Source organism: Strix aluco, chromosome 1 (assembly GCF_031877795.1).
Source record: "Strix aluco isolate bStrAlu1 chromosome 1, bStrAlu1.hap1, whole genome shotgun sequence".
Taxonomy (NCBI): Eukaryota; Metazoa; Chordata; class Aves; order Strigiformes; family Strigidae; genus Strix; species Strix aluco.
In genome coordinates, this window is record NC_133931.1 from 84,452,254 (window position 1) to 84,466,889 (window position 14,636).

The 14,636-nt window shown below is 38.8% G+C and overlaps 1 protein-coding gene across 1 annotated transcript in view; it reads right to left on the reverse strand.

Moving 5' to 3' along the window:
- Positions 1-6,599, reverse strand: part of CDH18 (cadherin 18) — a 273,081-nt gene extending 266,482 nt beyond the window's left edge. The window contains exon 1 of the mRNA XM_074826463.1: positions 6,474-6,599. The gene's annotated coding sequence lies outside the window, so the exon portion shown is untranslated. The remainder of the gene's footprint in view (positions 1-6,473) is intronic.
- Between the last annotated feature and the right edge of the window lie 8,037 nt (positions 6,600-14,636).

The window sequence follows — 14,636 nt, forward strand, 5'->3', positions numbered from 1 at the left end:
TGAAAACACATGTTTGCTTGCAGATTGTCTTGCCACTTTCCAAAACCACTTAGAAGGGTTTCTAATACAAAGCTATGCTGGATTTCAAAGTGTTAGTTGTGCATTCATTGAAAATGAATGAGTATAAGAACGAACATTACATTTCTTCAGCGGTTTTCTAAAAGAAGTCTTAGATGGTTCACAATTTAAAAAAAAACTAGGAAAAAACCCAACTTCACATACAATGCTAAATGAAATTATTATTTTACACCTTCTGCCATGCAAATTCAAAAATATTTAAGATTTCTCTAGGCTGAATAGGCAGGGTAATAACTCTGAGCTCAAACTCCTTGATATGAAAGTAAGAATTTGTGCTTTAATAAATGGCAAATATATAACACATTTTCTTCATCATCAAAGTATGTGGAAATTGAATGTAATAAATGATGTGTAGCTTTTATTTTTGACTCCCATAAGAAGGCTTATTATTTATTAGAAAGAAAAAAATGTAAAACATAAAAGACATAGTGATTGAGGACTGTAATCCAGCTATAAATTAGTTTCCTTTTTATTTTTAAATATTAGCAGTTCCCATGGGCATTTAATAGCTGCCATGCTACAGTGGTGCTCATATGCCCTAGTTTTATTTCACCTCTCCTGAAAGCCAAGATTTTACACTTAGAAGAGTCAGCAGTTCCCAGGTGCTAATACAATATATCAGTGTTAAAAATACCTTCTTACATTCAAATGAAACTTTTCTCACTATTGAACAAACTAAGGAGCTACGTCCTTTTTAGCAACTACTTTTTTCTTCAAATGTGCACAAACACATGCATACACATTCCAACACCCTCAAAACTAATAGCAACACTTTTCCTGTGCTGCCACCATTGCTAAACTGTTAACCTTTTTATTAATTATAGGAAGGTTCGCAACTGAAGGAGCACTTGTACTTTACAGGTAGTAGAGGATTCACTGGGACAGTGTCTCAAACCTGCTTCTGAGTACCTCAAATGCTTGCCCTACTACTATAGAGATGGTCTCTATGTTACTATTTTTTAAAAACTATTAATTCTATCAATTTGAGTATAAACAATGACCGAACATGATACTAGCCAGAAATCCAAGCCTGAGAAATTTCACCCCCTGCCCCAATTCCAAGTGTCAGCTTCAGTCTCATTCTAACAACTGCCCTATATGGAAATGGTCTTTACAAGGAAAAGGCAAAACAAAAATATTTCCTCTGGGCAAGGTATAATTATTGATAATGAAAGTCACTTCATAGTCTCTTGGACCAAAAGATTTTCATTCACAGCTCTCCCACCACCCAATAAAAGATGTGAATTAAACAGAATTCAAATCCAAATGTATAACTTCGGTATAACAATATTTACTCATTTAGTTAACTGGTCTAATCACAGAATATTATTCAAAATAAATAATTTAATATAATTATGGAAATGTACATTCCCATATGTGAAAATAAGCAGACTTGGGTCAAAGAATAGATAATTTTACTGCCACACGATGTGATCAGTAAATTTTACATGCTTTTAACAGTACCAACCATTGTTTTTTTTACAAAAAAGCTGATTTCCATTTCTTTGTACCTTCCCAAAGAATATGTGTGTGTGTGTGTGTGTGTGTGTGTGTAACCATATATGCATCCATAACTGTGACTATAAGGGCTTAATGGCAATTAATTATGAAACAATACAGTATATGATAAAGACCCTGGAACAGGTTGTCCAGAGAAGTTGTGGATGCCCCATCACTGGAAGTGTTCAAGGTCAGACTGGATGGAGCTTGGATCAACCTGCTCTGGTGAAAGATGTCCCTGCCCATGCCAGGGGGGTTGGACTATCTGATCTTGAAGGTCCCTTCCAACCCAAACCATTCTGTGATTCTGTGATACACCTGGAAATACCAAAACAGGGAAGTCAATCAAATACAGAGTTGGTTGTTTTCAACAGGATTACTGCATAGGAAGAAGACATGATGAACAGTATTTAGACCACCTACATTGAGGCATATACTTCAGTTCAAGCTACCTATGTCCCCAGCAGCGAGAGGCAGGTTTCTCCACAAAACAGTTCAAAACAATTCAAGTGCAAGATCCCACCACAGTGTATGAAAAATGTGAAGCTGGCTGATTTGTAATGCCTGGTTGACCACCCCTGGCTGATGGAGGAACCAGATGAGGACACAGCTCTCCCCAGTTCCACCTCCAACAGACTGTCCTAAGGAAAAGCATGCCTGTCCTACCGCCTCACTCCTCCCATCTGCTAAGTCAAGACAATGTGACTGATCCCTCTTGTAAAGTACTTCCAGGTTCAACATTAAGGACTGTGCAGTACTACACATACAAAAAAAACTCACAGGTCACTACAGTCCTATGGTAGAAATGCAGCCAGTACCTGAGCTAGCTTGGGTATTTTTATATGACACTTCACAAACACCCTTTATAATTTGTCCATGTAAGTACTGGATAAATTATATTGAAACCTAGGTAAGGTGGAGTGAGGATGGAAAAATATGTCTGTGACATAAATATATTCCTTCTTGCAAGAATATTTGCTTAAAAGAAGCAAACAGTTTCATAAAGAGTGGGGAGTCAAGTTCGTAACTGTAAAATAACTGTCTTTTCTATTGTAACAAACCCAGCCTTAACTCTGCTCAGGTTTGAAGTAATTCCACAAAAAATATAAATGGCAATTGTCATCATGCAAAATCACAATTCTTACAGGCCTCAGGCATCTGTTAAATCTATTTTCAGTATGCAAGAACTGCAGATGTGCAAATGCCATCAAGTTGCTTATTAGTTACTTACAGAGTTACATGACTATGTTGTTCTGTTTGTGCTCAGCACACAGAGACATTATTTAAAAAAAACAAATCCAAAACAACTCTCTCCGTCCCCCAAAAAACAACCCCCATATAGGAGATCAGGCTTATGCATGAGACTTGGGGGATTTGAAGCGAGTGTAATAACTGCAGCAAGCATAATGTTACATCACTCCCTTCAAATCCCCAACTGGTTTCATTTAAATTCCTGTTGATTCTCCATCTGCATATTAAGAACAGTCAAAAAAAGTAATGGTACATTATTTAAAGCATCTCAGTATCAGTAGTTTGTCTGATAAAGCCTAGTTTTGGAGGAAAAAAAATTCTGCCATTCTTCCTTCTCCCTTATGGGAGACATGATTTTTTTGGCTCCCAATTCAGGAGCTTAAAAATTCTTACTTCAATTCTTGGATTGAATTTTCAAATTCCATGTAGCTTCATTTTCTAGAAATGGAGAGCAAAACTGTGTTTATAATCAAAACCGATTTATAAAGTAATGGAGACACAAACACTTCAGTATTAGGCTCTGCAATATTTTTTAAAAACAATTTTGTCCTATATTCGTTCTGTAATTATCGTGCAATATTCATGTCATACTGGAAATTACAGAGTGCTTCACGGACTTGTTTAAGATTGCCCATCAAGTAAGTGGTGAATTTAAAGCACTTCACCCTGATTTATCACTGGACTATACTCTCTTTAAACTAGAACACTGTTGACCAAGGAAAATAATTTTTCTACTATAATTAATGCTAGTGAGATTTACTACTGGATTATATAAATCTTTGGAGGCAATTTTGGGGTTTTCATATTATTTCCGCTTACAACCTTTGTATATGCATCTCCTTCCTCTAGGAGAAGATGAATAGAATCTCTCCTATGAATAGAATCACTATATTGATTTTTTTTCCCTACCTATTTCCTCCCCTTCCTGTCATGTCAGTTGCCACCTTTATTTTGCACTGCCAACAAGCAGACTGCCTCAACATGTCATGATGGCTGATATAGCTTAGGCTCTTTTGCAGGACAGCTCTGCCAACTAGCTGTTAACTGTCCGAGCAGGAGCTCATGTTCATCTGCATGGAACAGATGACTCACTGGTATTTAGCTGGTTTGATTCAACCTGATAACACAGATAATTTTCAGCACTACTTGTATTAACAGAAATGTAGCTCTGGAGCCAGAACTTCCAGACATGGAACAAGATTTTTCACACCCTTCAAATTTCATTTATCAGCCTGAGATGAAGGTTGAAGTCTTCCACACAACCATGTTGAGAACGAACAACTCAATTACTCCCATTTTAAATGTATTTATTTCTAGTTATTGAAAAATATCCAGTCCTTATTAAAACCAGTGATTAAAGTTAAACTGAGTTCAGAAACAAAATTATTTTTTAATGTTTTTTTTTTTTTATAATCACTTACATAAATGTTATGTACCACAGGAATGTCAGTACTGGTACAATAACAACTGTGCCTCTCTGGCACGCACACATGCACTCTCACACACTTATTTTGGATGTTGAAGACATTTATCCCCAGTTGTTTTATAACGTTACATATGTTCACCAGAACTGTTAGCATGAGCTAGCACAACACGTGCCAACAAAGGGTTGAGTTGGAGTCTCTGCATTGCAGGACAGAAACACTAGACAGCAACAATTTTAATGTAGGTAGTAAAGACTGTTGCTCTCAAATTAAACTACCTGGGAAATTACTGCTCAAAGTATAAAAACTTCAACTGCCATTTTGTCCTAATAGCAGGGTCAGCACTCCTAACCTGGTGAAGCCTTATAGGATCCTCAGCACCTACAAGTGGAAGGAATTTAGTTTTTAATCTCATCTGTAAATGGTTCAATCAGCAACACAGTGCCCCCTATGCCATGCTTGTGCGCTGGATCTGCTCCTATTTAAAGGAAAGCGCTTGTCTAACATGCTATTTCTCCTGTCATTTTTAGAGGGAGCAGGTAACAGCAAATGGTTTGTTTTTTGCTTTCTGTTTGTCTGTTTTTCTTAGAAAGGAAGTCTATTGGAGTCTTTAAGTAGGATGATTAGTAATTCTAACTAGAAAACTATTACATTGTTTCCATAGGTCCACATTAAAAACATAAAAAGAGCCACACCTTAATTTGCATTAAGTAACCATAATGTACCATGTCTTCTTCATAAAAGTCTGAAATTAAATATTCTGTCAAGGCAGTGGAGTAGGTTAGGGAAGCCTTTGGGTTATTTATCTAAATGAGTCTTCTTACCTTTACAGTTAGGCAAAATGCCAAACATATGCCAAACTTTTAAATGATTTTAATGTTTCCCCTAAAGGCAAACATTTACTATTGTCCAGGAGAAGGATAATTATTGCAGAAGGAAGGCTTCAGTGTTTTCACACAACAGTATACGATTGACTGCAACATAGAAGTAAAGCTTTGGAAATGTAGGAGCTGTGCTTAGTGTCTTGGAATGAAAAATAAAATATGTACCTTGAATAGAGGCAGTGATTTTATCACCTGTGCTAACTGAAGTAATAATTTTACCTGTGTTTTCCATTGTATTTCTTTTGATTATGGAAAACTAATGGGGCATTGGTGCTCACGAAATTGGATTTATCCCAAACCCTAATCTGAATGATGAACTACATTAAAATAGAAGAAATGTTCATACTGCTTTACAGAGACCCACTCAGAGAAATACATGCAGGGGTGGACACATTTCATTGGCTTCTGTATCCTGTCTTCCTTGTATCTTGTCACTCGTGTACACAAACCAGACTCTCACAGGCACACAGACAGAGCGAGGTTCATGACTACCTTGTCTTCTAAGATAGATATTAGTGAAGTTGTCCTGAGGAACTCTTTGCTTGCAAAAACACTCGGTTCCAGAGCACTGGCAGTGCAGTTGGTGAAAAGGTGGTGTGAACTAAAGGCACTTAGTACTTTTTGTTCATTAAGAAGGATAGCACGGGGGCGGGCTAGGAGAACATGAAGAGAGGATTCATTTCTGGCTGTGCATTATTTACAGTACCCTTTACACAAAGTAAAGTTGGGTCACTGCTTCAGCTTTAACAAGCAGCTAAAGGTAAATCTGCAAGAGGTCTTTTTCTGCTGCGATTTCAGTCCTCAGTTGTCACATAATATTGCAGACGTGGGGAAAAAAAAACCCAAACCAAACCAAAACTGAAATTGCTATTCAAATATCAAGCTTAATGTTCTTCACATACAGTTTCACATGGCATGCTCTTTGCATAGAAAGGCTCACATATGTGAGTTGAGCTAAAGAATCTGCCTGCCATCACCATTAAAATGTATCTGCACATTATTCCCGTAAATTAAGCAGCAGAATTGTAGGTATTATGAACACGGTCACACACAAACACACACACACACACACACAGAGCGCCGCTACCTTTCTACGCCTGCATTTTGCGGGTCCCTTTACAATCGCTTCGCATAAGCCAAAAGCGATTCTACAGCACCACAAGGGTAAGGCTTTCGTACCAGCGGTAACTTTAAGACAGACAAATTACAGGTTGTGGACCCACTGCGATAGCATTATCGCACAAAATATTTTGCACTGCTTAGACGGCTGTGTTAGCAGCACCACTGTCCAGAAATACCCATGTTGCCACGTATTAAAGTGTCATTTAAGCCTTACCTTGGCTGACTTGCCCTAACTGGTGACAAGGCACTTTAATTTATGAGAAGCAAATGGGGACTTTTCGCAGTGCTGGCGGCACAGCTGCTCGCCGTCCTCAGAGAGGCACCCGGCCCCGGCTCCGCGTCCCTCGGAGCCCCCAGCCCGCGTCCCTCGGAGCCCCCAGCCCCTCGCCGCCGGTCCTGCGGCGCCGGCAGCCCGGCCGATTGGCTGCGCCGCCCGCCCGCCCGCCCCCGCTCCCGCTCCCGCTCCCCGCCCGCCCCCGTCCTTCTCCCCTCCCCGCCTTGTTTTCCCCTTCTCCAGCACTTCGGGGCTGCACGCAGCCTCCTGCGCGCAATGGCAGACCCCGGCCAGCCCCAGCACTCGGCAGGAAGCGCGATTCATCCCTCCTTCCCTCGCTCCATCCCTCCCTCCCTCGCTCCATCCCTCCGTCCCTGCATACCGATAGAACCGGTGCGTACGGGCACGGGCACGTCTTTGTCCGGCAACTGCGCGGCTGCGGAAACCCCCCTTCCGTGCTAGAGCTGCTGAAGAAGGACGGCTCCGGCTTGGCGACAGCAAGCCCCTAAATTCGGTGCCGGGAAGGGGGGCCGGGGGACGAGAGGGCTGGGCTGTCGGGTGGGGTGGGAGTGCAGGGAAGGGGCGCACCGCCGAAAGCGGGCAGCACGGCACTGGTGTGGCGAGCCAGCGATAAATTTTCCTATTTCTGTGCAAAGTCGTCACAGCCTGCTAAACATTCAACTGCCGGCTCGTTCATCAGCCATCCACATGGTCCGACGGTGGCTGCAAGATTCAGATGGAATGATGCCCTTTAATGCCTCCTTCCAGTCCTGCTGGGGTACTGGAGCTTTCATATCGGCCACCCCTCCCCTTCCAGACCAGCTCCAGTCCTTAAAAGATTTCCTGCCCTTTAGTACCCTATATTCATATTACTACACCATAAACTGTAAATTGGTGGATAACTTATGTCCTTTCAGGCTGGTCTGGATCAAGGCAGCCTGACTGATGCAGAAGTCATTCCAAAATCTGGACCTCGTATAACATCTTTAGTCCAGATACACCTTACTTGGAATTAAGATTAATGGCATTCTCCTGATTCAGAGTTTCAGTAATGGAGCAAATGTGTGTCAGACGCTGCTTATCCAACCTGCTAAGGCAGTGTATTAAAAATGTAATTAACATATAAACGAAAGCCCTGGCACATGCCCTACTGGCACAGAGGAGCCCTGCTCCTGGCCAGCAAGACCTGGAGTGAGCCATGAAGCCAGAGTCCTGAAGCCCCAGAAGGAAACGGCAAGACCGGAGAACAGAAAGCTACTGGTTACTGGTATTGTGGGCCAGAAGCAGCATCCGAAGTATAAATGACAGGCACCCTGTCTATAAATGATCTAGATTGGAAAAGAAGAGCTGAAAAGAGTAATTCTACAATATAACATAACCGGAAGGGAAGCTGTTACATCAGATTAGATGGAAAGAACAACACTGCTCACTGAGATCACTTAAATCAAAGTCGGGATAAAATCCAGTGCTGGATTTTGAGAACTTTTCAAACAAAATCACTCTGAGCTGTTCAGTGATATACGTTAAAAATGAATTTGCAAGCCGGGTAGGGAACTGAAGGCAAGAAGCAGCTAGTTGTTTGAATTTGGGAGATGTAAGCTCTCAAAGGAAATGAAATAGAAGCTGTTTCAATTTGCTATTTATACGTCCTCTGGCTTGCAACTGCAGCACATATGAATCAATGCTTTAATACACCGTCTTCAGAATGTTCTCTCATGTAACTTCTGTTAGGTTTTGCATAGCTCCAGATCCAGATCTCGTGATATGGGGGATGGGCTGCTTTCATCCAGATGCTTTCACTATTTTACTGCATTATGGGAGAAGCAGATTTCAAATCTCCTTGTCAGGGAGGTAGCTACATTAGTGACATGGAGGGAAGAAAAAGAGGGAAAAAAGGAGTGAAAAGACACCCCTTCCTTTTCATTCTCTGAAGGTCCACACAATTTCACATGAAAAAGAATTCATGCCAAGCCACCCTCCAAAGATGTCCTCCTCACTACTTGAAGTGGAAGAGGCAAAACATACGGTTACCTTTCAGCCTACCAATCATTGGATGAAATGCTGAAATGCAAGAATACAGCTGAAAACAAGACATTTTATTTTAAGGTATTTTTTCAGCAATTTTCAGTGAATAAGGCAGAATTATGAATATTCACCAGATACTCGGAGCATGTCGTCAACTCATTTGTTTCTGCAATAAGAAGTATGACAAGCAGAGGGAAGTCTTGATGCTCCAGAAAAGTATTTAAAAGGTGAAAATCTACAGAGTTCCTTCTTCTTTTATATATATATATAAATTAATACATGCATATACATTCATATCTACATATTTCAGAGACTTCTCTCAGGCAGGAGCAAAGAATATCAGTGTAAGGAGATTATAACCACTATTGCAGGCTAATTTGGTATAAACGGTCAAAGATTTTCTTAACAATTTAAAATTATGCCATTTCAAGGAAGAAGCTGACTGAAAAAATTAGCCTCAGTGAACTTTGACATTTCTTTTAAGCCTACATTTTAAGAGTAAATACTAGGTTGATCCTTTCATCAGTTTGAATCTAAATTTGTCCCAGGGAAAAAAAGCCTCATGAAAAGAACCTCAAAATGAAATTATTGTCTGGGACTGCAGCAGTATTGCCAAAGGAATTCCAGGGAAATTTGGGTATAATCCTTGAAGTCATTGTGTGCATAGGGTTTACCTTAGGAGTCCAGCAGATTTACACAATTCTAGCAGTACATCAAAACACAGAACTTCATGGATTACATTCAGAAAGTTCCCTTCCTAGACTTGAAAGGTTTTGACAATGATTACTGGGGGCAGAAAAAGAAGGGGCTTTTTTTGTACCAAGTTGTGGACTTGTTATATGTTTAAGAACAATACGGAAAAGGAGGTGGACTAGTTATGAAGGAGCATATATAGCTGTACCAAAATGTAACCAAGTTTCTACAGGTTTAAAAAAAAAAAAAAAAAAAAACAAACCAAAAAGTTATTCTTTTGCTGCTGTTGAAATTCTCTTTGTTAGATAACAGCTCCAGTTAATAATTTACAGGATATGCCCACAAAACCAGTCGCTCTTTGTTGATGCTTAATATGCTAAACATGTATTGATCATCTTGCTAGACATGGTAACAGCTAGAGGGTAACAGCTAGAGAACTGATCATTCAGCTAACATTTAACTAGTTATAAAAAAATGAAGTGGTTCATTAATGCATAGAGAAATGAAAAATCCAGGTCATTTATAGATTGCAAATTTCCAGAACCCTAGATACTATTAGGAATGGCTAAGATTGTATTGGGATAAGGATGTTGCCAAGTTCAGTCCAACTATTCCTTCTTCTTAGGCACATGCACTCTAATAACTGAAGTCAAAGAAAATGAGCACAGCTGCTGCCAAAAACCTCTGCTCACATGCTGAGAACAATGGTACTGGGATTTTTCGTGTTCTTGTTCAAAAGCACCAGGGAATATCCCTGTTACCCCCCACCCCTAGCAGCAACTTTCCAGTCTTATAGACAAATCACAAACCACTTCCCTTATTCCTAGAGTGAAAGGGTAAAATTGGCAGCACACAATGCATGAAGAGGAATAATACCAGTTCTGAAAACAGATAGCAGTTAACACTGCCTGTGCAACTGCTTGTTTTCTTTTTTTTTTTACTAGATTAAATAATTATTTTTATTCTCAGCTGCAGTGCATAAGAACCAGTCCCAGCAATATGCCTGAGAACAATGACACTCCCTCCAATAGCTATTTCTCTTCTTATTTAAACATTTTTTATTCACAGTTATTAATAAATATTCTTACAATTACTAATATATGCAGAAGTAAATTTTCTTAAAAGTTTGTATGTGATCTAGTAATGACAGTTCTTTAGAATCTATTATCTAAAAATATTTCAAGAAGTGCAATTAACAATTGGCCCTAAAGAGTTTAAAAGTAAAATATGTCAAGTGGGATGTAAAAATTATGTATATCGTTTGATGATGCATTGCAAATGGACAAAATTGACTCACCATATCACTACTATTTCTATGTAGAAGAGAACCTAAAAGTAATAAAACATAAAACCACAAAAATAATTTTGAAATCAAATGCATTCAAAATATTGTTGCTTTTCTATCTTTAGACTTCTAATAGAAAATCATACCAAAATTGATCACAGCAGTCAAAATTTTCATTTTTATCCAAACAACATTTTCTGATGCAAAATGGTAGGACAGAAATTTTTAACTCCATCTAGTGGATGAACACACAACTGAGCTATCTTCATGTTCCTGATGAAGACTCTCTAAAGGGTTCTCAGATCATGCCTACTGTATATTGTATTTTATATTTTTATTTTGGTAATGTGGACAAATATTCACAGGGAATAGGATTAAGACAATTCTTTTTGCATATAGTCTCTCTGAATATTCTTTAAGCCATGTATTTCCTCTAAAAAATTTAAATAGTCAATTAGAAAAAATTAATTTTTAAAACAGGTTAGCAAATTCTACGCAATACTAATCGCAGAGGGAATGGCAATGCTTCTGATACTGCCTTGGCTCCTTTTACACTAAGCATCACTGGAGTATTTTCTAATAAAACAACAACAGCTGTTCCTAGATATATGATGCCAATAACAGTTGCCAGTCACAGAAAACTTGTGATAATATAGTCATTTGCCTTTAGTATTTCATGAAATGACTGGTAAAACATACTGACAGGACTTGGAGAAAACAGCACAGTATCTGGCATTTTGCTACCTGTTACCACAAAACTCTGAGCTAATCAGTCCCTCTGAATGCAGGAAAGCACAGAAAATACATAAAGGGCAACAGAAGAATAGCATGGTGTGTCCCTCTCTCAGTCTCTGCATCACAACACCAAGGGAAAGACAAGAAAGAAGACTCAGCTAAAAGCAATGAAGTGTTTGACTCAGACATCAGTAAATCTTTCTGCCCATCCTGTGGAATTTCACACTAGCATATATAATAGACACCATTCAATCAAGCGACTTGCTTAATTGGGATGTTTCCTAGGAAACCAATATAACCCTGTAACTGTATATAATGCAGTGACCACTGTAAAATGGGATGCTATAATGTAACTATATAAGGTTTACATGCAATAGGCAACATTTTTGTAAGTTTAAACGTGGTAAGGAAACTATCCTGATGTTTCTGAAACTAATATAGGCAAAAAATAATTCCTCACAGGTCAGGGTTCTCTCTGGATTGTTGGAAATTATTATTTTGATACTGTATTTTTATATCATATAACACCTGATTACAAAGATGTCTGATTTCAAATTATGAACATTATATTTGGTGGAATTTGATGGCTTTTAGAGCTGGTAATGAGATAAGGCCTTCTTCTCAACTGTAATAGGAGCTTTAATAAATTTTTGCTTAAAGGTAGGTAAATACTAACAGGCAAAAGCTTCTGGGACATTATAAAGACAGATTTTCATAATACCATCCTAAAGGACATTATTTCTGGGGCCTATTATGTACTTTTATTTTTACTAAAATAAAGAAATTTATTCTCAGCTCAGCATTCAGTAGGCTAACAGCAGATCAAAAAAGAGAACTCTAAAATGTTACAAGATGATGATAAGATTTCTATTGAAGTGAGAATATCTTTTCCCTTGAAACCATAATGCTGAAACATGTTGAAGCTATGTTAAGGAAAACCTGAGTAATTTTTGATATAGTATCTTCACTGATACTCAGGAGTCCTCCATGCCTTCCCTGTACTACATCTGCATGTTGTACTGACTATTCTTTTTTACCACTTCTTGCCAATATGAGGAAGTGCCCAGATATTTTTTTGCTCCTTACAAAAACATACAGGATCAACAACATGTTTAAATATAACAATATGTGCTCATTGTTTCATGCCTTCTCAGTGGGCACCACTGAGAGGAGTCCAGCTTCCTCTTCCTTGCCTCCACCCCTTCATCAGGTATTTATATATATTGGTGAGACCTCCTCAGAGCCTTCTCGAGGCCAAACAGTACCAGCTTTCTGTTTCACCTGGTATGATGGATAGTCCAACATGTTAATGATCTACATGGCCCTTTGCTGGACTTGCTCCAGTAGATGTATGTGTGGCTTCTACTGGGGAGACAAGCACTCCAGATGAGTCTCATCAGGGATGAAGCAATGGATGACCTCCCTTGACCTGCTGCTGATGCTCTTCCTAATGCAGCCAACGATGCTGTAGGCCGCCTTTGCCACCACAGGACAAATTTGCACTGTATTTGTAGTAGTTATATTTTGTAATTGTGTTGAGCACTAACATAGGACCAAAGTTGGATTTTGAAAATTACTGGACTATTTAGCAGAGTTCTTAGTTGCTGAATCACCTACAGCTTGTGGAACAACTGTATTTAGTACAGGGTTGTAGAGTCAAGTAATGTCTAATCCCAGTGCTTCTATTAACTGGATTAACCTAGTTTTCGATTACAGCAGGAAAAAAAGATAAATCTGAGTAGATTTCTGAAGGAGGAAGAAACTGAGGGGAAACAATACAAAGGATAAACTTCTCGTCACTTCCAAATTCTGAAAGCCTAGATTAACAGTATTTCATTTAGAAGTGTCAGAGGAGAAAACAAGGTTAAAGAACATATAGAGGAGTCCACAGGAGCAGCCTTAATGCACTGTAGATGATGGGGATTCTCTCCCACTAAGGGCCACTGTGTAGATGCAGCATCCTTCCTATTCTGCAGTGTCAGGCCTGGTGCTAGTATGTCCACCTCCGGTGTGCTTAACACAAGTGGGAAATCATAAGATTTTACTGAAGGTTTTAAAATTCCAGTGGAGATAAATCTCTGATATCACCAAGGTAAAAGCCTCCCTCCTGCCTTGTACTCCTCTAGACAGGCAATGAGACAACTGAAGAAATGGAAACAACAGTCAATATATAAATTGTTTCTTACTCTCCTTGTTTTTACTTGAAGAAATGCTTCAATTCCACCAGCCAACTACATGTTCCCATTTAGGAAATGTCACCGAATGGCATTTATTTAGATTTTTTTTATGCTTCTCAGGATGTGCTTTTCTTCTGTCATTTACTTATTACTGTTCATTAGAATTCTTTAGAATTAATCAAAATAAAGAATATCACTAATATGATCTGTTCCATAGGCCAAATAAACAAGAAATAATCTCATGCTAGATAGTGGCAAACAATGAAGAAGAGACATATGCTTGTTCTTTTCTTCAAGCATAAACAGAACACAGTTTCCCTGACTAATAAATTTACTTTCCTCTTAATTAAAACAGAACATTTAGTTACATTTCCTCTGTTCTGTCAAAAAATTAAATAGATAAATGGTTAGCAGGGGAAAAAATGACAACATTATCTTTAGTGCCCCAATTGTACACATAATCGATTACTACCCATCTGTTCGCTAAAGGTGTAGGAAAGACACATCATAGAAAGCCTTATTCCAATAGCAAGTCTTCCTAAAGTACTTTGCTTTTGATCCCATATCTTCCAAAAAGAAAGAAGTTTTTGCAAAGTAGAATCTGTCAGTTCTCTTTTTGGTATAACATCGTTATTGTTTTACTCTTCTGATTCTTTCTACCATTAAATCAGAGTGGCTTCGTGTCAGGAAACAATCACAATGGCAACTCCATAGTTTCTAACCAAGAAGGAACAATTAAGGAAGAGAGTCATGTGCAAGGCAAGGCAAAAGACTCTACTCTCTGGTAGTAAGCCTAATGACTGAGGTTTGATTAATGCATATGGTCCAGGAAGGTACTGGTTTTGCTTTAAGGAATTCAAGAAATGGATTATCCGCCACTTCCCTTGGTAGTTTATTCCAGTGGTTAATGGCTCCTGTATTTGATAATCTTATTTTACTGGCTTTCAGTAGTTTTTAAGAAAATCTGCTCAACCTACTGTCCCATCCTTTCAATCTCTCATTCTTTCAAACTTGTTAGAGATATGTAGGTAAACTGGAGAAATGCAAAATGGGACAGGATGCATCCAGCAGTGTTGAGTGGAGTGACTGCCATCACTGGGGAGATACTCCCTGCTATCTATTAAACAAGCAGAGGAATTCCCCCAGCAACTGAAAACTGGTAAAACTGGTCCATCTTCCAAAAACAGT